At 49.9% G+C, this 17,705-nt stretch overlaps 16 non-coding genes and 2 pseudogenes across 16 annotated transcripts; all 18 read right to left on the bottom strand.

Annotated features, from left to right (window-relative positions):
• Positions 1–202: 202 nt before the first annotated feature.
• On the bottom strand, positions 203–366 carry LOC142938940 (U1 spliceosomal RNA). The gene has a single exon (XR_012949749.1). It is a non-coding gene; the product is annotated as a U1 spliceosomal RNA (small nuclear RNA).
• A 283-nt stretch (positions 367–649) lies between these two features.
• LOC142938948 (U2 spliceosomal RNA) lies at positions 650–840 on the bottom strand. The gene has a single exon (XR_012949756.1). It is a non-coding gene; the product is annotated as a U2 spliceosomal RNA (small nuclear RNA).
• Positions 841–1,011: 171 nt separating this feature from the next.
• Positions 1,012–1,175, bottom strand: LOC142938938 (U1 spliceosomal RNA). The gene has a single exon (XR_012949748.1). It is a non-coding gene; the product is annotated as a U1 spliceosomal RNA (small nuclear RNA).
• Positions 1,176–1,462: 287 nt separating this feature from the next.
• LOC142938956 (U2 spliceosomal RNA) lies at positions 1,463–1,669 on the bottom strand (annotated as a pseudogene).
• A 5,213-nt stretch (positions 1,670–6,882) lies between these two features.
• LOC142938962 (U5 spliceosomal RNA) lies at positions 6,883–6,999 on the bottom strand. Its single transcript, XR_012949767.1, has one exon. It is a non-coding gene; the product is annotated as a U5 spliceosomal RNA (small nuclear RNA).
• Positions 7,000–7,203: 204 nt separating this feature from the next.
• LOC142938945 (U1 spliceosomal RNA) lies at positions 7,204–7,367 on the bottom strand. The gene has a single exon (XR_012949754.1). It is a non-coding gene; the product is annotated as a U1 spliceosomal RNA (small nuclear RNA).
• Positions 7,368–7,650: 283 nt separating this feature from the next.
• LOC142938947 (U2 spliceosomal RNA) lies at positions 7,651–7,841 on the bottom strand. Its single transcript, XR_012949755.1, has one exon. It is a non-coding gene; the product is annotated as a U2 spliceosomal RNA (small nuclear RNA).
• A 171-nt stretch (positions 7,842–8,012) lies between these two features.
• LOC142938937 (U1 spliceosomal RNA) lies at positions 8,013–8,176 on the bottom strand. Its single transcript, XR_012949747.1, has one exon. It is a non-coding gene; the product is annotated as a U1 spliceosomal RNA (small nuclear RNA).
• Positions 8,177–8,463: 287 nt separating this feature from the next.
• On the bottom strand, positions 8,464–8,654 carry LOC142938957 (U2 spliceosomal RNA). Its single transcript, XR_012949763.1, has one exon. It is a non-coding gene; the product is annotated as a U2 spliceosomal RNA (small nuclear RNA).
• Positions 8,655–10,537: 1,883 nt separating this feature from the next.
• On the bottom strand, positions 10,538–10,654 carry LOC142938961 (U5 spliceosomal RNA). Its single transcript, XR_012949766.1, has one exon. It is a non-coding gene; the product is annotated as a U5 spliceosomal RNA (small nuclear RNA).
• A 204-nt stretch (positions 10,655–10,858) lies between these two features.
• Positions 10,859–11,022, bottom strand: LOC142938936 (U1 spliceosomal RNA). Its single transcript, XR_012949746.1, has one exon. It is a non-coding gene; the product is annotated as a U1 spliceosomal RNA (small nuclear RNA).
• Positions 11,023–11,309: 287 nt separating this feature from the next.
• Positions 11,310–11,500, bottom strand: LOC142938949 (U2 spliceosomal RNA). Its single transcript, XR_012949757.1, has one exon. It is a non-coding gene; the product is annotated as a U2 spliceosomal RNA (small nuclear RNA).
• A 173-nt stretch (positions 11,501–11,673) lies between these two features.
• LOC142938960 (U5 spliceosomal RNA) lies at positions 11,674–11,790 on the bottom strand. The gene has a single exon (XR_012949765.1). It is a non-coding gene; the product is annotated as a U5 spliceosomal RNA (small nuclear RNA).
• A 204-nt stretch (positions 11,791–11,994) lies between these two features.
• On the bottom strand, positions 11,995–12,158 carry LOC142938935 (U1 spliceosomal RNA). Its single transcript, XR_012949745.1, has one exon. It is a non-coding gene; the product is annotated as a U1 spliceosomal RNA (small nuclear RNA).
• Positions 12,159–12,445: 287 nt separating this feature from the next.
• On the bottom strand, positions 12,446–12,635 carry LOC142938953 (U2 spliceosomal RNA). Its single transcript, XR_012949761.1, has one exon. It is a non-coding gene; the product is annotated as a U2 spliceosomal RNA (small nuclear RNA).
• A 173-nt stretch (positions 12,636–12,808) lies between these two features.
• LOC142938959 (U5 spliceosomal RNA) lies at positions 12,809–12,925 on the bottom strand. Its single transcript, XR_012949764.1, has one exon. It is a non-coding gene; the product is annotated as a U5 spliceosomal RNA (small nuclear RNA).
• A 204-nt stretch (positions 12,926–13,129) lies between these two features.
• On the bottom strand, positions 13,130–13,293 carry LOC142938944 (U1 spliceosomal RNA). The gene has a single exon (XR_012949753.1). It is a non-coding gene; the product is annotated as a U1 spliceosomal RNA (small nuclear RNA).
• A 287-nt stretch (positions 13,294–13,580) lies between these two features.
• On the bottom strand, positions 13,581–13,789 carry LOC142938958 (U2 spliceosomal RNA; annotated as a pseudogene).
• Between the last annotated feature and the right edge of the window lie 3,916 nt (positions 13,790–17,705).

The raw sequence follows: 17,705 nt of genomic DNA, 5'->3' as shown, positions 1-17,705 counted from the left end.
ACAGCAACATTGTCAAGAACAGCCAAAGTCCCTAGTTGCCCAAGTCAAAACGCTCATGGTAAGCCTGAGTTCACGTGCCCTGTTCCAAATCTGAAGCCACACCCATTCCCACATCTTAAAGAGGGCAATATTCTCCATAGTACTATTTCCTCCCCTCCAATCAAAAGTACAAATCACTTGATATTCTTTTCAACAAAACAATCAGGGGAGAGCGCGAACGCAGTCCCCCACTACCAGAAATTATGCAGTCGAGATTCCCACATTTGGGGAATTCGCAGTGGTCAGAACAACCGGAGTGCAATGGCTGGGCCTCGCCCTGGGTGAACCACCTTCTTGATCATGGTATCTCCCCTGCCAGGTAAGTATGAGTTGGAAGAGACAGAGACAGGGGCGGCATTCCCAGACGCAGTACTCCGGATGACGGTTCCCAGATGGCATAATCCCAGAGTGCAGGGATTTAGCATTAAGCTCAGGCTGGGAGCACAGCGATGTTCCACGAGGGGCGTCAGTAAGGAATAAACAAGGCCTTTGTTTGACACAATCCCCAGCCTTGAAGACAGACAGCGAATGAGATCCTCGTCGTTCATTAAAGTGTGAAGCTAATCAACAGATCCATTTGGATTGGTGTTTGGTTGTCCACAAGGCATTTGAGGAGTGCACCGTTCCCGGCAATGCTGCAATACCGGGTCAATGCGTGGAGTGAACGGGGCAAGCCCCTTTTTCATCTCCCGATGCTAAAAATCTGCTTAATACGTTATCCTCATATAGAGGACATATCAGATATTAAACTGATAAGAACAGATACTACACTTGATCTTAGCCAAAAGGCCGAGAAGCGATGAGCCCCAACTGTTTGCTTCCTGAGTCACCCTCCTGACACGTTTCACCCTGTTCCATATCTGAAGCCACACCCATTCCCACATCTTAAAGAGGGCAATATTCTCCATAGTACTATTTCCTCCCCTCCAATCAAAAGTACAAACCACTTGATATTCTTTTCAACAAAACAATCAGGGGAGAGCGCGAACGCAGTCCCCCACTACCAGAAATTATGCAGTCGAGATTCCCACATTTGGGGAATTCGCAGTGGTCAGAACAACCGGAGTGCAATGGCTGGGCCTCGCCCTGGGTGAACCACCTTCTTGATCATGGTATCTCCCCTGCCAGGTAAGTATGAGTTGGAAGAGACAGAGACAGGGGCGGCATTCCCAGACGCAGTACTCCGGATGACGGTTCCCAGATGGCATAATCCCAGAGTGCAGGGATTTAGCATTAAACTTAGGCTGGGAGCACAGCGATGTTCCACGAGGGGCGTCAGTAAGGAATAAACAAGGCCTTTGTTTGACACAATCCCCAGCCTTGAAGACAGACAGCGAATGAGATCCTCGTCGTTCATTAAAGTGTGAAGCTAATCAACAGACTGATCCATTTGGATTGGTGTTTGGTTGTCCACAAGGCATTTGAGGAGTGCACCGTTCCCGGCAATGCTGCAATACCGGGTCAATGCGTGGAGTGAACGGAGCAAGCCCCTTTTTCATCTCCCGATGCTAAAAATCTGCTTAATACGTTATCCTCATATAGAGGACATATCAGATATTAAACTGATAAGAACAGATTTTTTTTTTTTTTTTTTTTTTTTTTTTTTTTTTTTTTATTATCAAAATTCTGTACTCAAATCATACAATTTCAAACATACAAACTTCACATGTTTTGCATCATGCAACTTAATTATATTTCACAGTTACATGTCAGTAACCAGCATTTGTCAATACACAAAAAAACACAAAATACACTTATGCAATGTCTTCAGGATTCACCATCCCCACCCAAAACCTCCTTTCCACCTTTCCAAGGCAGCATGCTTCCCCCACTTCCTGATGTCCCGTTCAATCCTCCCCTTTATATCTAATTCCACTCTCTTTAACACCCCCTCCAAGCGACTTTCCCTGTTTTTTCCCACCAGGTCTTGCCTAGCCACCCACAAACTCCTCTTAACCAGGCTTATAATTAGCCACGTAAGGAAATGTTTACTCCCCAAACCTCCCCCTTCTACCACCCTAGTCCATGTCAATTTAAACCCAGGGTCTAACCTCCCCAGCCATGTCGCTGCTCTACTCCACACAATACTAGCAAAGGGACAGTCCCACATGACATGCCTGACAGTTTCTTCCCCCATACAGCCTTCCCTCGGGCACACAGGGGATCTTGCTAAACTATGCCGGTACATTACATCTCGCACTGGCAGACATTTGTGAAGGCATAGCCAATTGAGATCTTTGAGACCATTGTCCAGCCCCCGTGGCTGTATCCCCTTCCAAATACTCTTCGGGATCCCAACCACTGCCGGTGCGATCACTCTCTGTCTGACAACTTTATAAAGGAATTTGTGGTTCAGTCTGACACTGGTTTCTGAGGCCTCGGGATGGGCCCGCAGCCACCTGGCTGCGTACTGGTAATGCCATGGCTGTTGCTCCACCCGGGGCCCTAAATTGTTCCAGACCAACACGCGCCTGGCCTGATAGGAAAAATAGAGCCGCAGGAAGTGTCCTGATGGGTGTACGACTGGAGTTGACATCTCCCTCCACAAAAAAGAAACAAATATGCAGTCTAGCTTCAACGGGAGGTGTGGGACATCTCTTCCCCCTGCTTCAATCCCTGCCAGCATGCGGGCCCTCGCCACATACTCATATCTCCCTCCCCACAAGAAAGTGAACACGAGGCGCATAATAGGTCTCCTCATACTGACTGGCATTGGGTATATGTATGCCAAGTACACAAGAGATGGCATAATATCTACCTTCAGAACCAGTACTTTCCCTATCAAAGTCAGGCCCCTGCTCTTCCAGAGAGCAAACTTCTTCTGGACTGCCATAAAGCGCCTAGTCCAGTTGGCCGTGGCACTATGGGCTGTCTCAAAGCTGACCCCTAGTACCTTCAGCGGTCCCGTGCAGAGCGTCAGCCCCCCTGGTACCGCCGTCCTTTCTTTCCAGCGCCCAAAGAACTTCACAGAAGACTTGGCACAATTAAGTTTAGCACTAGCCACCTTACCAAAGCTCTGGAAAATTTCCAAGGCTCGAAGAAGGCATGTGTCGGTGTCCAGCAGCAGTGTGGTGTCATCTGCGTACTGAGACAGTTTAACTCGTAAGCCCCCACTGCCAGGTAGCAGGAAACCTCTCACACCCGGATCAGCCCGAATGGCTGCCGCCAGGGGCTCCATGTAAAGGATGTAAAGCAGTGGTGAAAGCGGACACCCCTGTCTTACCCCTGAGTGCAAACTAAAAATGTCTCCTAGGTGGCCGTTAACTGAAACCATGCTCCCTACACCTGTGTACAATATGCGTAACCATCCCATAAAAGCCTGACTGAAGCCTAACCTCTGCAAAACTCTAAACATAAAACCCCAATGAACCCTGTCAAAAGCTTTTGCCTGGTCGAGACCAACCACCATCAGTGGCAGGTGCCGGTCTTCCGCCCACGCGACAGCGTCCCGAATGAGCTGTAGATTCCATCTCACTGAGCGCCCCGCTACCCCACATGTTTGGTCCACATGGACCACATGAGGAAGTGCTATGCCTAGACGATCCGCTAGGACCTTTGCCAGGAGTTTGTAGTCAACACACAGCATGGTCAGTGGTCGCCAGTTCCCTAGGTCGGCACGATCCCCCTTCTTATAAAGAAGTGAGATAACTCCGGTGGCCGCAGAACCTCCCATTGTACCTGTGCGGAGTATTGCGGACAACACCTCCAACACTACCGGCCCAAGTACATCCCAGAACTTGAGATAAAACTCTGCTGGGAGCCCATCGATGCCAGGCACCTTCCGCCTCTTCATTCTCTGGAGGGCCCACTCAATCTCTATTAGGGTGAGCGGGGCCTCCAAAGCCTGTACTATATCCTTCGGCACCCGCTGGGTCAGAAAATCCAGGAATACCTCTCCTCCTCCTACCTCTATGTCTTTCTCCCTAAACCTTGTGCGATAGTAGTCCGTGGCAGCCTGCACCATCTCTACCCCTTCTGACACCACCCTGCCCTGCTTGTCCATTAACCCGGTCACTACCTGTTTTGCCCTATCAGCCCGTACTGAGCTGAAGAAAGCAGCGGAACACGTCTCGAACTCCTCACGGAATGTTTCACGTGATCGCAACAGGTATGCCCTGGCCTTACCCTCATATACGTCCCTAAGCTGTGCTTTAAGGGAGTCACAAGCCTGCTGATTTATAATGCCGCCCCAGTTTCCCCCGGCGTACTCACGTTCGAGAAGGTGCTGAAGGCGAAACACCTCCCTCCTCGCCATACTCGCCTTCCTTTTACAATACTTTAAACAAAAAAATTGTATCCGCTTTTTAGCAACCTCCCACCACTCAATTACTCCGGAACACAATGACCTTAGTCCTTCCAGGCCTTTGAAAAATGAACGGAAATGTTGGTTGAAAACCTCCTCCTCCAGGATGCTGACGTTAAGGTGCCAGTACCCAGTTCCAAACACTGGCACATCTGAGTGCACTTCCAATAGCAGCCCGTCATGATCTGAGAAGAACACAGGGAGCAGTCTGCCTGCCAATAGCCTGAAAGACTTGGAAAGAAAAACATAATCCAAACATTTAACGATGCCCCTAGAGTTGCGCCATGTGGGACCTGTTACCTGTGGCCTGACCTCCCTCGCCCCATCTACCAGGCCATGTTTAGCCATGAGGTTGGAAATAAACCCATCGCTGGTATTTCCCCCCTTGCCCAACTCAACATTAAAATCACCCCCTATCACTACCTGCCTACTGGTGGCCAGGTGCGGCTCCAATTGACCAGCCATCTCTTGCCTTTCTGTTGGAGTTTGTGCTCCATAGACCACAATAACCCTAAGCTTGACTGTCCCCCATGTGATGTCTGCGCCCATTATCCTCCCCTGGACAATAACAAAGGAAGACTCCACCTTGATCTCTTGAAACCCAAATAAAATCCCAACCCCAGTAGAGTGGACCCCCCCTACGCTCCAAACTGAGTCCCCTTTTGTCCACTCCCTCGAAAAAATCCCCACGTCCCCCCCATCCCGTAAATGTACCTCCTGCAAAAAACAAAAGGCAACCTGGTGCGACTCCACAAAATTAAAAACAACCCTTCTTTTAACTGGGTCCCTCATTCCCCTTGCGTTTATAGTGAGAACCTTAAAAAAACCCATTGTGCATCTTAAATAAAGATTCCTATTGCTGGTTCCCACTACCCTAAAGGTATACATTCTCTTTATCCATCTCGTCAGCCCAGGAAAACGGCCCTGCGTTTGGCGACGTTGTTGGTCTGTTAAGCCCCTCATAAGCGTCCTCCCCTAAGGGGGACGACAGCATGAGGAGGCCTGGGGGAAGATCGAAGCTCAGGCCTAAACCTTCTGTTAGTATGGCAACTGCTTCTCCCAATGACTGCTCACCCATCTCCCCTCCCACCTCTTGACCCGTATCCCCATCCTTCTGCTCCTGGGCCCCTCCTTCCTCCACTTTATCAGCGGCTCTCTTATGCTGACCTGTTCCCCCTCCCCTCCCCCCCTCAATCCCACCCTTGTTGGTCTGTCCCCCCTTTGACTTTTTGCTCCGTACCCCCTCCCCACTCTCTCCAAGCTCTGTTGAGAGTCCTGTTCCAAATGCCTGCGACCCTTTCCGTGCCCCTTGCTTTGATTTGGAGGGAGCAGGATCGGAAGTGAGGACAGGAAACTCGTCCATAATGTCTGTGGATGCCTTGGCCATTCCGTCTGTTCTGGCGGTGCCCTCATCCCGGGGCGCTGCCTCCCCTTTACTCCCCAACACGTCAGCTCCGGAGCCCTCCTGTACCGTCCTCTCCCCGTCATTCTGTGTGGCTCCCCTACTCGGCTCGCCAGCCTCAGTCGGTTTGGCAGCCTCCGCAAAAGTTTTCTTGCGGCCAGGACAACCTCGGTACAGGTGGTCAGTTCCACCGCATCCATGGCACGTCCTTGGCTCTGTGCAGTCCTTGGCGGAATGCCCTGCTTGCCCACAGAAACGGCATCTTGTTTCCCCACAGCCTGCCTCTGAATGTCCTGACTGTCTGCACTTCCTGCAGAAAGCAGGTTGCCGTGGGTAAAATAGATACCCACGATCTCCACCAAGGCTGAAGAAGGCAGGTGGATGTTTCAGGCCTCCTGGACCTTCTGCGTCATGATACAGCAGTACCTGGAACTGGCGCCGTCCAGTCCAAAACCCCAGGGTGTCCTTTATATGCCTTGCAGCCGTCACCACCTCTCCATACTGCCCCAGGAATGCAGCTAGTGCTGAGTCATTAACAAAGGGGTTGTACATATGCACAGTTATTGTTCTGAAATTAGGTCTGTCCAGGTTCAGTACTCTGTAGCCGGCTAGCGGCCTTACCCCTGCCTCTGCTCGGCAAATTTCAGCCACACTCCGGTAGATCTCCTCGGTCCTCAGTGTAACGTCGAACGCCTTCTCCTGCTGGTTCCACTGGATGCAGTGCACCTCCTCCACCTTCAGTTGTAGCTGCCCAATTATGACTTGCCTGCCAAAGAACTCTCTGGACTGCAGTTTGTAGTCTTCCGTGGTTGCCTGGAATCGTAGCGTGTGTCTCAGCCCGACCCTTGGGATCGACTGCTCTTTTTGGCCCCTTGCGGCCATTGCTGTCTCGTTGTTAGCTCTCTCTGTGCTGTATTTTTCCGCAACACCACTTGATCTTAGCCAAAAGGCCGAGAAGCGATGAGCCCCAACTGTTTGCTTCCTGAGTCACCCTCCTGACACGTTTCACCCTTGTCATGGTGCAGTTCTTTCCAAGGGACATAGCAGTGGCTGCTGCTTTGGCACACATCCAAGCACTCCATGGTCAAGCACCGTGGTCTCGTTAAGGACAGCTTTCTTTCTTTTCACAACTGTACAAGGCTCAGCCAAATGGCAAAGCCTGCTAAAAATAGGTTGAACTCATTGGTATTCCTCTCCACGGAAGTCTTTAGTAAAAGGCGAAAGACTTGTGTGTTATGAAGAGAAACCAAAGTAAGTACAGCAACATTGTCAAGAACAGCCAAAGTCCCTAGTTGCCCAAGTCAAAACGCTCATGGTAAGCCTGAGTTCACGTGCCCTGTTCCAAATCTGAAGCCACACCCATTCCCACATCTTAAAGAGGGCAATATTCTCCATAGTACTATTTCCTCCCCTCCAATCAAAAGTACAAATCACTTGATATTCTTTTCAACAAAACAATCAGGGGAGAGCGCGAACGCAGTCCCCCACTACCAGAAATTATGCAGTCGAGATTCCCACATTTGGGGAATTCGCAGTGGTCAGAACAACCGGAGTGCAATGGCTGGGCCTCGCCCTGGGTGAACCACCTTCTTGATCATGGTATCTCCCTTGCCAGGTAAGTATGAGTTGGAAGAGACAGAGACAGGGGCGGCATTCCCAGATGCAGTACTCCGGATGACGGTTCCCAGATGGCATAATCCCAGAGTGCAGGGATTTAGCATTAAGCTCAGGCTGGGAGCACAGCGATGTTCCACGAGGGGCGTCAGTAAGGAATAAACAAGGCCTTTGTTTGACACAATCCCCAGCCTTGAAGACAGACAGCGAATGAGATCCTCGTCGTTCATTAAAGTGTGAAGCTAATCAACAGATCCATTTGGATTGGTGTTTGGTTGTCCACAAGGCATTTGAGGAGTGCACCGTTCCCGGCAATGCTGCAATACCGGGTCAATGCGTGGAGTGAACGGGGCAAGCCCCTTTTTCATCTCCCGATGCTAAAAATCTGCTTAATACGTTATCCTCATATAGAGGACATATCAGATATTAAACTGATAAGAACAGATACTACACTTGATCTTAGCCAAAAGGCCGAGAAGCGATGAGCCCCAACTGTTTGCTTCCTGAGTCACCCTCCTGACACGTTTCACCCTGTTCCAAATCTGAAGCCACACCCATTCCCACATCTTAAAGAGGGCAATATTCTCCATAGTACTATTTCCTCCCCTCCAATCAAAAGTACAAATCACTTGATATTCTTTTCAACAAAACAATCAGGGGAGAGCGCGAACGCAGTCCCCCACTACCAGAAATTATGCAGTCGAGATTCCCACATTTGGGGAATTCGCAGTGGTCAGAACAACCGGAGTGCAATGGCTGGGCCTCGCCCTGGGTGAACCACCTTCTTGATCATGGTATCTCCCCTGCCAGGTAAGTATGACTTGGAAGAGACAGAGACAGGGGCGGCATTCCCAGATGCAGTACTCCGGATGACGGTTCCCAGATGGCATAATCCCAGAGTGCAGGGATTTAGCATTAAGCTTAGGCTGGGAGCACAGCGATGTTCCACGAGGGGCGTCAGTAAGGAATAAACAAGGCCTTTGTTTGACACAATCCCCAGCCTTGAAGACAGACAGCGAATGAGATCCTCATCGTTCATTAAAGTGTGAAGCTAATCAACAGACTGATCCATTTGGATTGGTGTTTGGTTGTCCACAAGGCATTTGAGGAGTGCACCGTTCCCGGCAATGCTGCAATACCGGGTCAATGCGTGGAGTGAACGGAGCAAGCCCCTTTTTCATCTCCCGATGCTAAAAATCTGCTTAATACGTTATTCTCATATAGAGGACATATCAGATATTAAACTGATAAGAACAGATTTTTTTTTTTTCTTTTTTTTTATTATCAAAATTCTGTACACAAATCATACAATTTCAAACATACAAACTTCACATGTTTTGCATCATGCAACTTAATTCTATTTCACAGTTACATGTCAGTAACCAGCATTTGTCAATACACAAAAAAAAAAAAAAAACACAAAATACACTTATGCAAAGTCTTCAGGATTTACCATCCCCACCCAAAAAAACCCATTGTGCATCTTAAATAAAGATTCCTATTGCTGGTTCCCACTACCCTAAAGGTATACATTCTCTTTATCCATCTCGTCAGCCCAGGAAAACGGCCCTGCGTTTGGCGACGTTGTTGGTCTGTTAAGCCCCTCATAAGCGTCCTCCCCTAAGGGGGACGACAGCATGAGGAGGCCTGGGGGAAGATCGAAGCTCAGGCCTAAACCTTCTGTTAGTATGGCAACTGCTTCTCCCAATGACTGCTCACCCATCTCCCCTCCCACCTCTTGACCCGTATCCCCATCCTTCTGCTCCTGGGCCCCTCCTTCCTCCACTTTATCAGCGGCTCTCTTATGCTGACCTGTTCCCCCTCCCCTCCCCCCCTCAATCCCACCCTTGTTGGTCTGTCCCCCCTTTGACTTTTTGCTCCGTACCCCCTCCCCACTCTCTCCAAGCTCTGTCGAGAGTCCTGTTCCAAATGCCTGCGACCCTTTCCGTGCCCCTTGCTTTGATTTGGAGGGATCGGAAGTGAGGACAGGAAAATCGTCCATAATGTCTGTGGATGCCTTGGCCATTCCGTCTGTTCCGGCGGTGCCCTCATCCCGGGACGCTGCCTCCCCTTTACTCCCCAACGCGTCGGCTCCGGAGCCCTCCTGTACCGTCCTCTCCCCGTCATTCTGTGTGGCTCCCCTACTCGGCTCGCCAGCCTCAGTCGGTTTGGCAGCCTCCGCAAAAGTTTTCTTGCGGCCAGGACAACCTCGGTACAGGTGGTCAGTTCCACCGCATCCATGGCATGTCCTTGGCTCTGTGCAGTCCTTGGCCGAATGCCCTTCTTGCCCACAGAAACGGCATCTTGTTTCCCCACAGCCTGCCTCTGAATGTCCTGACTGTCTGCACTTCCTGCAGAAAGCAGGTTGCCGTGGGTAAAATAGATACCCACGATCTCCACCAAGGCTGAAGAAGGCAGGTGGATGTTTCAGGCCTCCTGGACCTTCTGCGTCATGATACAGCAGTACCTGGAACTGGCGCCGCCCAGTCCAAAACCCCAGGGTGTCCTTTATATGCCTTGCAGCCGTCACCACCTCTCCATACTGCCCCAGGAATGCAGCTAGTGCTGAGTCATTAACAAAGGGGTTGTACATATGCACAGTTATTGTTCTGAAATTAGGTCTGTCCAGGTTCAGTACTCTGTAGCCGGCTAGCGGCCTTACCCCTGCCTCTGCTCGGCATATTTCAGCCACACTCCGGTAGATCTCCTCGGTCCTCAGTGTAACGTCGAACGCCTTCTCCTGCTGGTTCCACTGGATGCAGTGCACCTCCTCCACCTTCAGTTGTAGCTGCCCAATTATGACTTGCCTGCCAAAAAACTCTCTGGACTGCAGATTGTAGTCTTCCGTGGTTGCCTGGAATCGTAGCGTGTGTCTCAGCCCGACCCTTGGGATCGACTGCTCTTTTTGGCCCCTTGCGGCCATTGCTGTCTCGTTGTTAGCTCTCTCTGTGCTGTATTTTTCCGCAACACCACTTGATCTTAGCCAAAAGGCCGAGAAGCGATGAGCCCCAACTGTTTGCTTCCTGAGTCACCCTCCTGACACGTTTCACCCTTGTCATGGTGCAGTTCTTTCCAAGGGACATAGCAGTGGCTGCTGCTTTGGCACACATCCAAGCACTCCATGGTCAAGCACCGTGGTCTCGTTAAGGACAGCTTTCTTTCTTTTCACAACTGTACAAGGCTCAGCCAAATGGCAAAGCCTGCTAAAAATAGGTTGAACTCATTGGTATTCCTCTCCACGGAAGTCTTTAGTAAAAGGCGAAAGACTTGTGCGTTATGAAGAGAAACCAAAGTAAGTACAGCAACATTGTCAAGAACAGCCAAAGTCCCTAGTTGCCCAAGTCAAAACGCTCATGGTAAGCCTGAGTTCACGTGCCCTGTTCCAAATCTGAAGCCACACCCATTCCCACATCTTAAAGAGGGCAATATTCTCCATAGTACTATTTCCTCCCCTCCAATCAAAAGTACAAATCACTTGATATTCTTTTCAACAAAACAATCAGGGGAGAGCGCGAACGCAGTCCCCCACTACCAGAAATTATGCAGTCGAGATTCCCACATTTGGGGAATTCGCAGTGGTCAGAACAACCGGAGTGCAATGGCTGGGCCTCGCCCTGGGTGAACCACCTTCTTGATCATGGTATCTCCCCTGCCAGGTAAGTATGAGTTGGAAGAGACAGAGACAGGGGCGGCATTCCCAGATGCAGTACTCCGGATGACGGTTCCCAGATGGCATAATCCCAGAGTGCAGCCCTTTAGCATTAAGCTCAGGCTGGGAGCACAGCGATGTTCCACGAGGGGCGTCAGTAAGGAATAAACAAGGCCTTTGTTTGACACAATCCCCAGCCTTGAAGACAGACAGCGAATGAGATCCTCGTCGTTCATTAAAGTGTGAAGCTAATCAACAGACTGATCCATTTGGATTGGTGTTTGGTTGTCCACAAGGCATTTGAGGAGTGCACCGTTCCCGGCAATGCTGCAATACCGGGTCAATGCGTGGAGTGAACGGAGCAAGCCCCTTTTTCATCTCCCGATGCTAAAAATCTGCTTAATACGTTATCCTCATATAGAGGACATATCAGATATTAAACTGATAAGAACAGATACTACACTTGATCTTAGCCAAAAGGCCGAGAAGCGATGAGCCCCAACTGTTTGCTTCCTGAGTCACCCTCCTGACACGTTTCACCCTTGTCATGGTGCAGTTCTTTCCAAGGGACATAGCAGTGGCTGCTGCTTTGGCACACATCCAAGCACTCCATCAAGCACCGTGGTCTCGTTAAGGACAGCTTTCTTTCTTTTCACAACTGTACAAGGCTCAGCCAAATGGCAAAGCCTGCTAAAAATAGGTTGAACTCATTGGTATTCCTCTCCACGGAAGTCTTTAGTAAAAGGCGAAAGACTTGTGCGTTATGAAGAGAAACCAAAGTAAGTACAGCAACATTGTCAAGAACAGCCAAAGTCCCTAGTTGCCCAAGTCAAAACGCTCATGGTAAGCCTGAGTTCACGTGCCCTGTTCCAAATCTGAAGCCACACCCATTCCCACATCTTAAAGAGGGCAATATTCTCCATAGTACTATTTCCTCCCCTCCAATCAAAAGTACAAACCACTTGATATTCTTTTCAACAAAACAATCAGGGGAGAGCGCGAACGCAGTCCCCCACTACCAGAAATTATGCAGTCGAGATTCCCACATTTGGGGAATTCGCAGTGGTCAGAACAACCGGAGTGCAATGGCTGGGCCTCGCCCTGGGTGAACCACCTTCTTGATCATGGTATCTCCCCTGCCAGGTAAGTATGAGTTGGAAGAGACAGAGACAGGGGCGGCATTCCCAGATGCAATACTCCGGATGACGGTTCCCAGATGGCATAATCCCAGAGTGCAGCCCTTTAGCATTAAGCTCAGGCTGGGAGCACAGCGATGTTCCACGAGGGGCGTCAGTAAGGAATAAACAAGGCCTTTGTTTGACACAAGCCCCAGCCTTGAAGACAGACAGCGAATGAGATCCTCGTCGTTCATTAAAGTGTGAAGCTAATCAACAGACTGATCCATTTGGATTGGTGTTTGGTTGTCCACAAGGCATTTGAGGAGTGCACCGTTCCCGCAATGCTGCAATACCGGGTCAATGCGTGGAGTGAACGGAGGAAGCCCCTTTTTCATCTCCCGATGCTAAAAATCTGCTTAATACGTTATCCTCATATAGAGGACATATCAGATATTAAACTGATAAGAACAGATACTACACTTGATCTTAGCCAAAAGGCCGAGAAGCGATGAGCCCCAACTGTTTGCTTCCTGAGTCACCCTCCTGACACGTTTCACCCTTGTCATGGTGCAGTTCTTTCCAAGGGACATAGCAGTGGCTGCTGCTTTGGCACACATCCAAGCACTCCATCAAGCACCGTGGTCTCGTTAAGGACAGCTTTCTTTCTTTTCACAACTGTACAAGGCTCAGCCAAATGGCAAAGCCTGCTAAAAATAGGTTGAACTCATTGGTATTCCTCTCCACGGAAGTCTTTAGTAAAAGGCGAAAGACTTGTGCGTTATGAAGAGAAACCAAAGTAAGTACAGCAACATTGTCAAGAACAGCCAAAGTCCCTAGTTGCCCAAGTCAAAACGCTCATGGTAAGCCTGAGTTCACGTGCCCTGTTCCAAATCTGAAGCCACACCCATTCCCACATCTTAAAGAGGGCAATATTCTCCATAGTACTATTTCCTCCCCTCCAATCAAAAGTACAAATCACTTGATATTCTTTTCAACAAAACAATCAGGGGAGAGCGCGAACGCAGTCCCCCACTACCAGAAATTATGCAGTCGAGATTCCCACATTTGGGGAATTCGCAGTGTTCAGAACAACCGGAGTGCAATGGCTGGGCCTCGCCCTGGGTGAACCACCTTCTTGATCATGGTATCTCCCCTGCCAGGTAAGTATGAGTTGGAAGAGACAGAGACAGGGGCGGCATTCCCAGATGCAATACTCCGGATGACGGTTCCCAGATGGCATAATCCCAGAGTGCAGCCCTTTAGCATTAAGCTCAGGCTGGGAGCACAGCGATGTTCCACGAGGGGCGTCAGTAAGGAATAAACAAGGCCTTTGTTTGACACAAGCCCCAGCCTTGAAGACAGACAGCGAATGAGATCCTCGTCGTTCATTAAAGTGTGAAGCTAATCAACAGACTGATCCATTTGGATTGGTGTTTGGTTGTCCACAAGGCATTTGAGGAGTGCACCGTTCCCGCAATGCTGCAATACCGGGTCAATGCGTGGAGTGAACGGAGCAAGCCCCTTTTTCATCTCCCGATGCTAAAAATCTGCTTAATACGTTATCCTCATATAGAGGACATATCAGATATTAAACTGATAAGAACAGATTTTTTTTATTTTTTTTTTTTTTTATTTTTTTTTTTTTTTTATTATCAAAATTCTGTACACAAATCATACAATTTCAAACATACAAACTTCACATGTTTTGCATCATGCAACTTAATTATATTTCACAGTTACATGTCAGTAACCAGCATTTGTCAATACACAAAAAAACACAAAATACACTTATGCAATGTCTTCAGGATTCACCATCCCCACCCAAAACCTCCTTTCCACCTTTCCAAGGCAGCATGCTTCCCCCACTTCCTGATGTCCCGTTCAATCCTCCCCTTTATATCTAATTCCACTCTCTTTAACACCCCCTCCAAGCGACTTTCCCTGTTTTTTCCCACCAGGTCTTGCCTAGCCACCCACAAACTCCTCTTAACCAGGCTTATAATTAGCCACGTAAGGAAATGTTTACTCCCCAAACCTCCCCCTTCTACCACCCTAGTCCATGTCAATTTAAACCCAGGGTCTAACCTCCCCAGCCATGTCGCTGCTCTACTCCACACAATACTAGCAAAGGGACAGTCCCACATGACATGCCTGACAGTTTCTTCCCCCATACAGCCTTCCCTCGGGCACACAGGGGATCTTGCTAAACTATGCCGGTACATTACATCTCGCACTGGCAGACATTTGTGAAGGCATAGCCAATTGAGATCTTTGAGACCATTGTCCAGCCCCCGTGGCTGTATCCCCTTCCAAATACTCTTCGGGATCCCAACCACTGCCGGTGCGATCACTCTCTGTCTGACAACTTTATAAAGGAATTTGTGGTTCAGTCTGACACTGGTTTCTGAGGCCTCGGGATGGGCCCGCAGCCACCTGGCTGCGTACTGGTAATGCCATGGCTGTTGCTCCACCCGGGGCCCTAAATTGTTCCAGACCAACACGCGCCTGGCCTGATAGGAAAAATAGAGCCGCAGGAAGTGTCCTGATGGGTGTACGACTGGAGTTGACATCTCCCTCCACAAAAAAGAAACAAATATGCAGTCTAGCTTCAACGGGAGGTGTGGGACATCTCTTCCCCCTGCTTCAATCCCTGCCAGCATGCGGGCCCTCGCCACATACTCATATCTCCCTCCCCACAAGAAAGTGAACACGAGGCGCATAATAGGTCTCCTCATACTGACTGGCATTGGGTATATGTATGCCAAGTACACAAGAGATGGCATAATATCTACCTTCAGAACCAGTACTTTCCCTATCAAAGTCAGGCCCCTGCTCTTCCAGAGAGCAAACTTCTTCTGGACTGCCATAAAGCGCCTAGTCCAGTTGGCCGTGGCACTATGGGCTGTCTCAAAGCTGACCCCTAGTACCTTCAGCGGTCCCGTGCAGAGCGTCAGCCCCCCTGGTACCTCCGTCCTTTCTTTCCAGCGCCCAAAGAACTTCACAGAAGACTTGGCACAATTAAGTTTAGCACTAGCCACCTTACCAAAGCTCTGGAAAATTTCCAAGGCTCGAAGAAGGCATGTGTCGGTGTCCAGCAGCAGTGTGGTGTCATCTGCGTACTGAGACAGTTTAACTCGTAAGCCCCCACTGCCAGGTAGCAGGAAACCTCTCACACCCGGATCAGCCCGAATGGCTGCCGCCAGGGGCTCCATGTAATGGATGTAAAGCAGTGGTGAAAGCGGACACCCCTGTCTTACCCCTGAGTGCAAACTAAAAATGTCTCCTAGGTGGCCGTTAACTGAAACCATGCTCCCTACACCTGTGTACAATATGCGTAACCATCCCATAAAAGCCTGACTGAAGCCTAACCTCTGCAAAACTCTAAACATAAAACCCCAATGAACCCTGTCAAACGCTTTTGCCTGGTCGAGACCAACCACCATCAGTGGCAGGTGCCGGTCTTCCGCCCACGCGACAGCGTCCCGAATGAGCTGTAGATTCCATCTCACTGAGCGCCCCGCTACCCCACATGTTTGGTCCACATGGACCACATGAGGAAGTGCTATGCCTAGACGATCCGCTAGGACCTTTGCCAGGAGTTTGTAGTCAACACACAGCATGGTCAGTGGTCGCCAGTTCCCTAGGTCGGCACGATCCCCCTTCTTATAAAGAAGTGAGATAACTCCGGTGGCCGCAGAACCTCCCATTGTACCTGTGCGGAGTATTGCGGACAACACCTCCAACACTACCGGCCCAAGTACATCCCAGAACTTGAGATAAAACTCTGCTGGGAGCCCATCGATGCCAGGCACCTTCCGCCTCTTCATTCTCTGGAGGGCCCACTCAATCTCTATTAGGGTGAGCGGGGCCTCCAAAGCCTGTACTATATCCTTCGGCACCCGCTGGGTCAGAAAATCCAGGAATACCTCTCCTCCTCCTACCTCTATGTCTTTCTCCCTAAACCTTGTGCGATAGTAGTCCGTGGCAGCCTGCACCATCTCTACCCCTTCTGACACCACCCTGCCCTGCTTGTCCATTAACCCGGTCACTACCTGTTTTGCCCTATCAGCCCGTACTGAGCTGAAGAAAGCAGCGGAACACGTCTCGAACTCCTCACGGAATGTTTCACGTGATCGCAACAGGTATGCCCTGGCCTTACCCTCATATACGTCCCTAAGCTGTGCTTTAAGGGAGTCACAAGCCTGCTGATTTATAATGCCGCCCCAGTTTCCCCCGGCGTACTCACGTTCGAGAAGGTGCTGAAGGCGAAACACCTCCCTCCTCGCCATACTCGCCTTCCTTTTACAATACTTTAAACAAAAAAATTGTATCCGCTTTTTAGCAACCTCCCACCACTCAATTACTCCGGAACACAATGACCTTAGTCCTTCCAGGCCTTTGAAAAATGAACGGAAATGTTGGTTGAAAACCTCCTCCTCCAGGATGCTGACGTTAAGGTGCCAGTACCCAGTTCCAAACACTGGCACATCTGAGTGCACTTCCAATAGCAGCCCGTCATGATCTGAGAAGAACACAGGGAGCAGTCTGCCTGCCAATAGCCTGAAAGACTTGGAAAGAAAAACATAATCCAAACATTTAACGATGCCCCTAGAGTTGCGCCATGTGGGACCTGTTACCTGTGGCCTGACCTCCCTCGCCCCATCTACCAGGCCATGTTTAGCCATGAGGTTGGAAATAAACCCATCGCTGGTATCTCCCCCCTTGCCCAACTCAACATTAAAATCACCCCCTATCACTACCTGCCTACTGGTGGCCAGGTGCGGCTCCAATTGACCAGCCATCTCTTGCCTTTCTGTTGGAGTTTGTGCTCCATAGACCACAATAACCCTAAGCTTGACTGTCCCCCATGTGATGTCTGCGCCCATTATCCTCCCCTGGACAATAACAAAGGAAGACTCCACCTTGATCTCTTGAAACCCAAATAAAATCCCAACCCCAGTAGAGTGGACCCCCCCTACGCTCCAAACTGAGTCCCCTTTTGTCCACTCCCTCGAAAAAATCCCCACGTCCCCCCCATCCCGTAAATGTACCTCCTGCAAAAAACAAAAGGCAACCTGGTGCGACTCCACAAAATTAAAAACAACCCTTCTTTTAACTGGGTCCCTCATTCCCCTTGCGTTTATAGTGAGAACCTTAAAAAAACCCATTGTGCATCTTAAATAAAGATTCCTATTGCTGGTTCCCACTACCCTAAAGGTATACATTCTCTTTATCCATCTCGTCAGCCCAGGAAAACGGCACTGCGTTTGGCGACGTTGTTGGTCTGTTAAGCCCCTCATAAGCGTCCTCCCCTAAGGGGGACGACAGCATGAGCAGGCCTGGGGGAAGATCGAAGCTCAGGCCTAAACCGTCTGTTAGTATGGCAGCTGCTTCTCCCAATGACTGCTCACCCATCTCCCCTCCCACCTCTTGACCCGTATCCCCATCCTTCTGCTCCTGGGCCCCTCCTTCCTCCACTTTATCAGCGGCTCTCTTATGCTGACCTGTTCCCCCTCCCCTCCCCCCCTCAATCCCACCCTTGTTGGTCTGTCCCCCCTTTGACTTTTTGCTCCGTACCCC

This window comes from Anarhichas minor, unplaced genomic scaffold (assembly GCF_050575085.1).
Source record: "Anarhichas minor isolate MPS153535 unplaced genomic scaffold, ASM5057508v1 ptg000091l, whole genome shotgun sequence".
NCBI lineage: Eukaryota > Metazoa > Chordata > Actinopteri > Perciformes > Anarhichadidae > Anarhichas > Anarhichas minor.
This window is presented reverse-complemented; position numbering and strand designations above follow the sequence as displayed.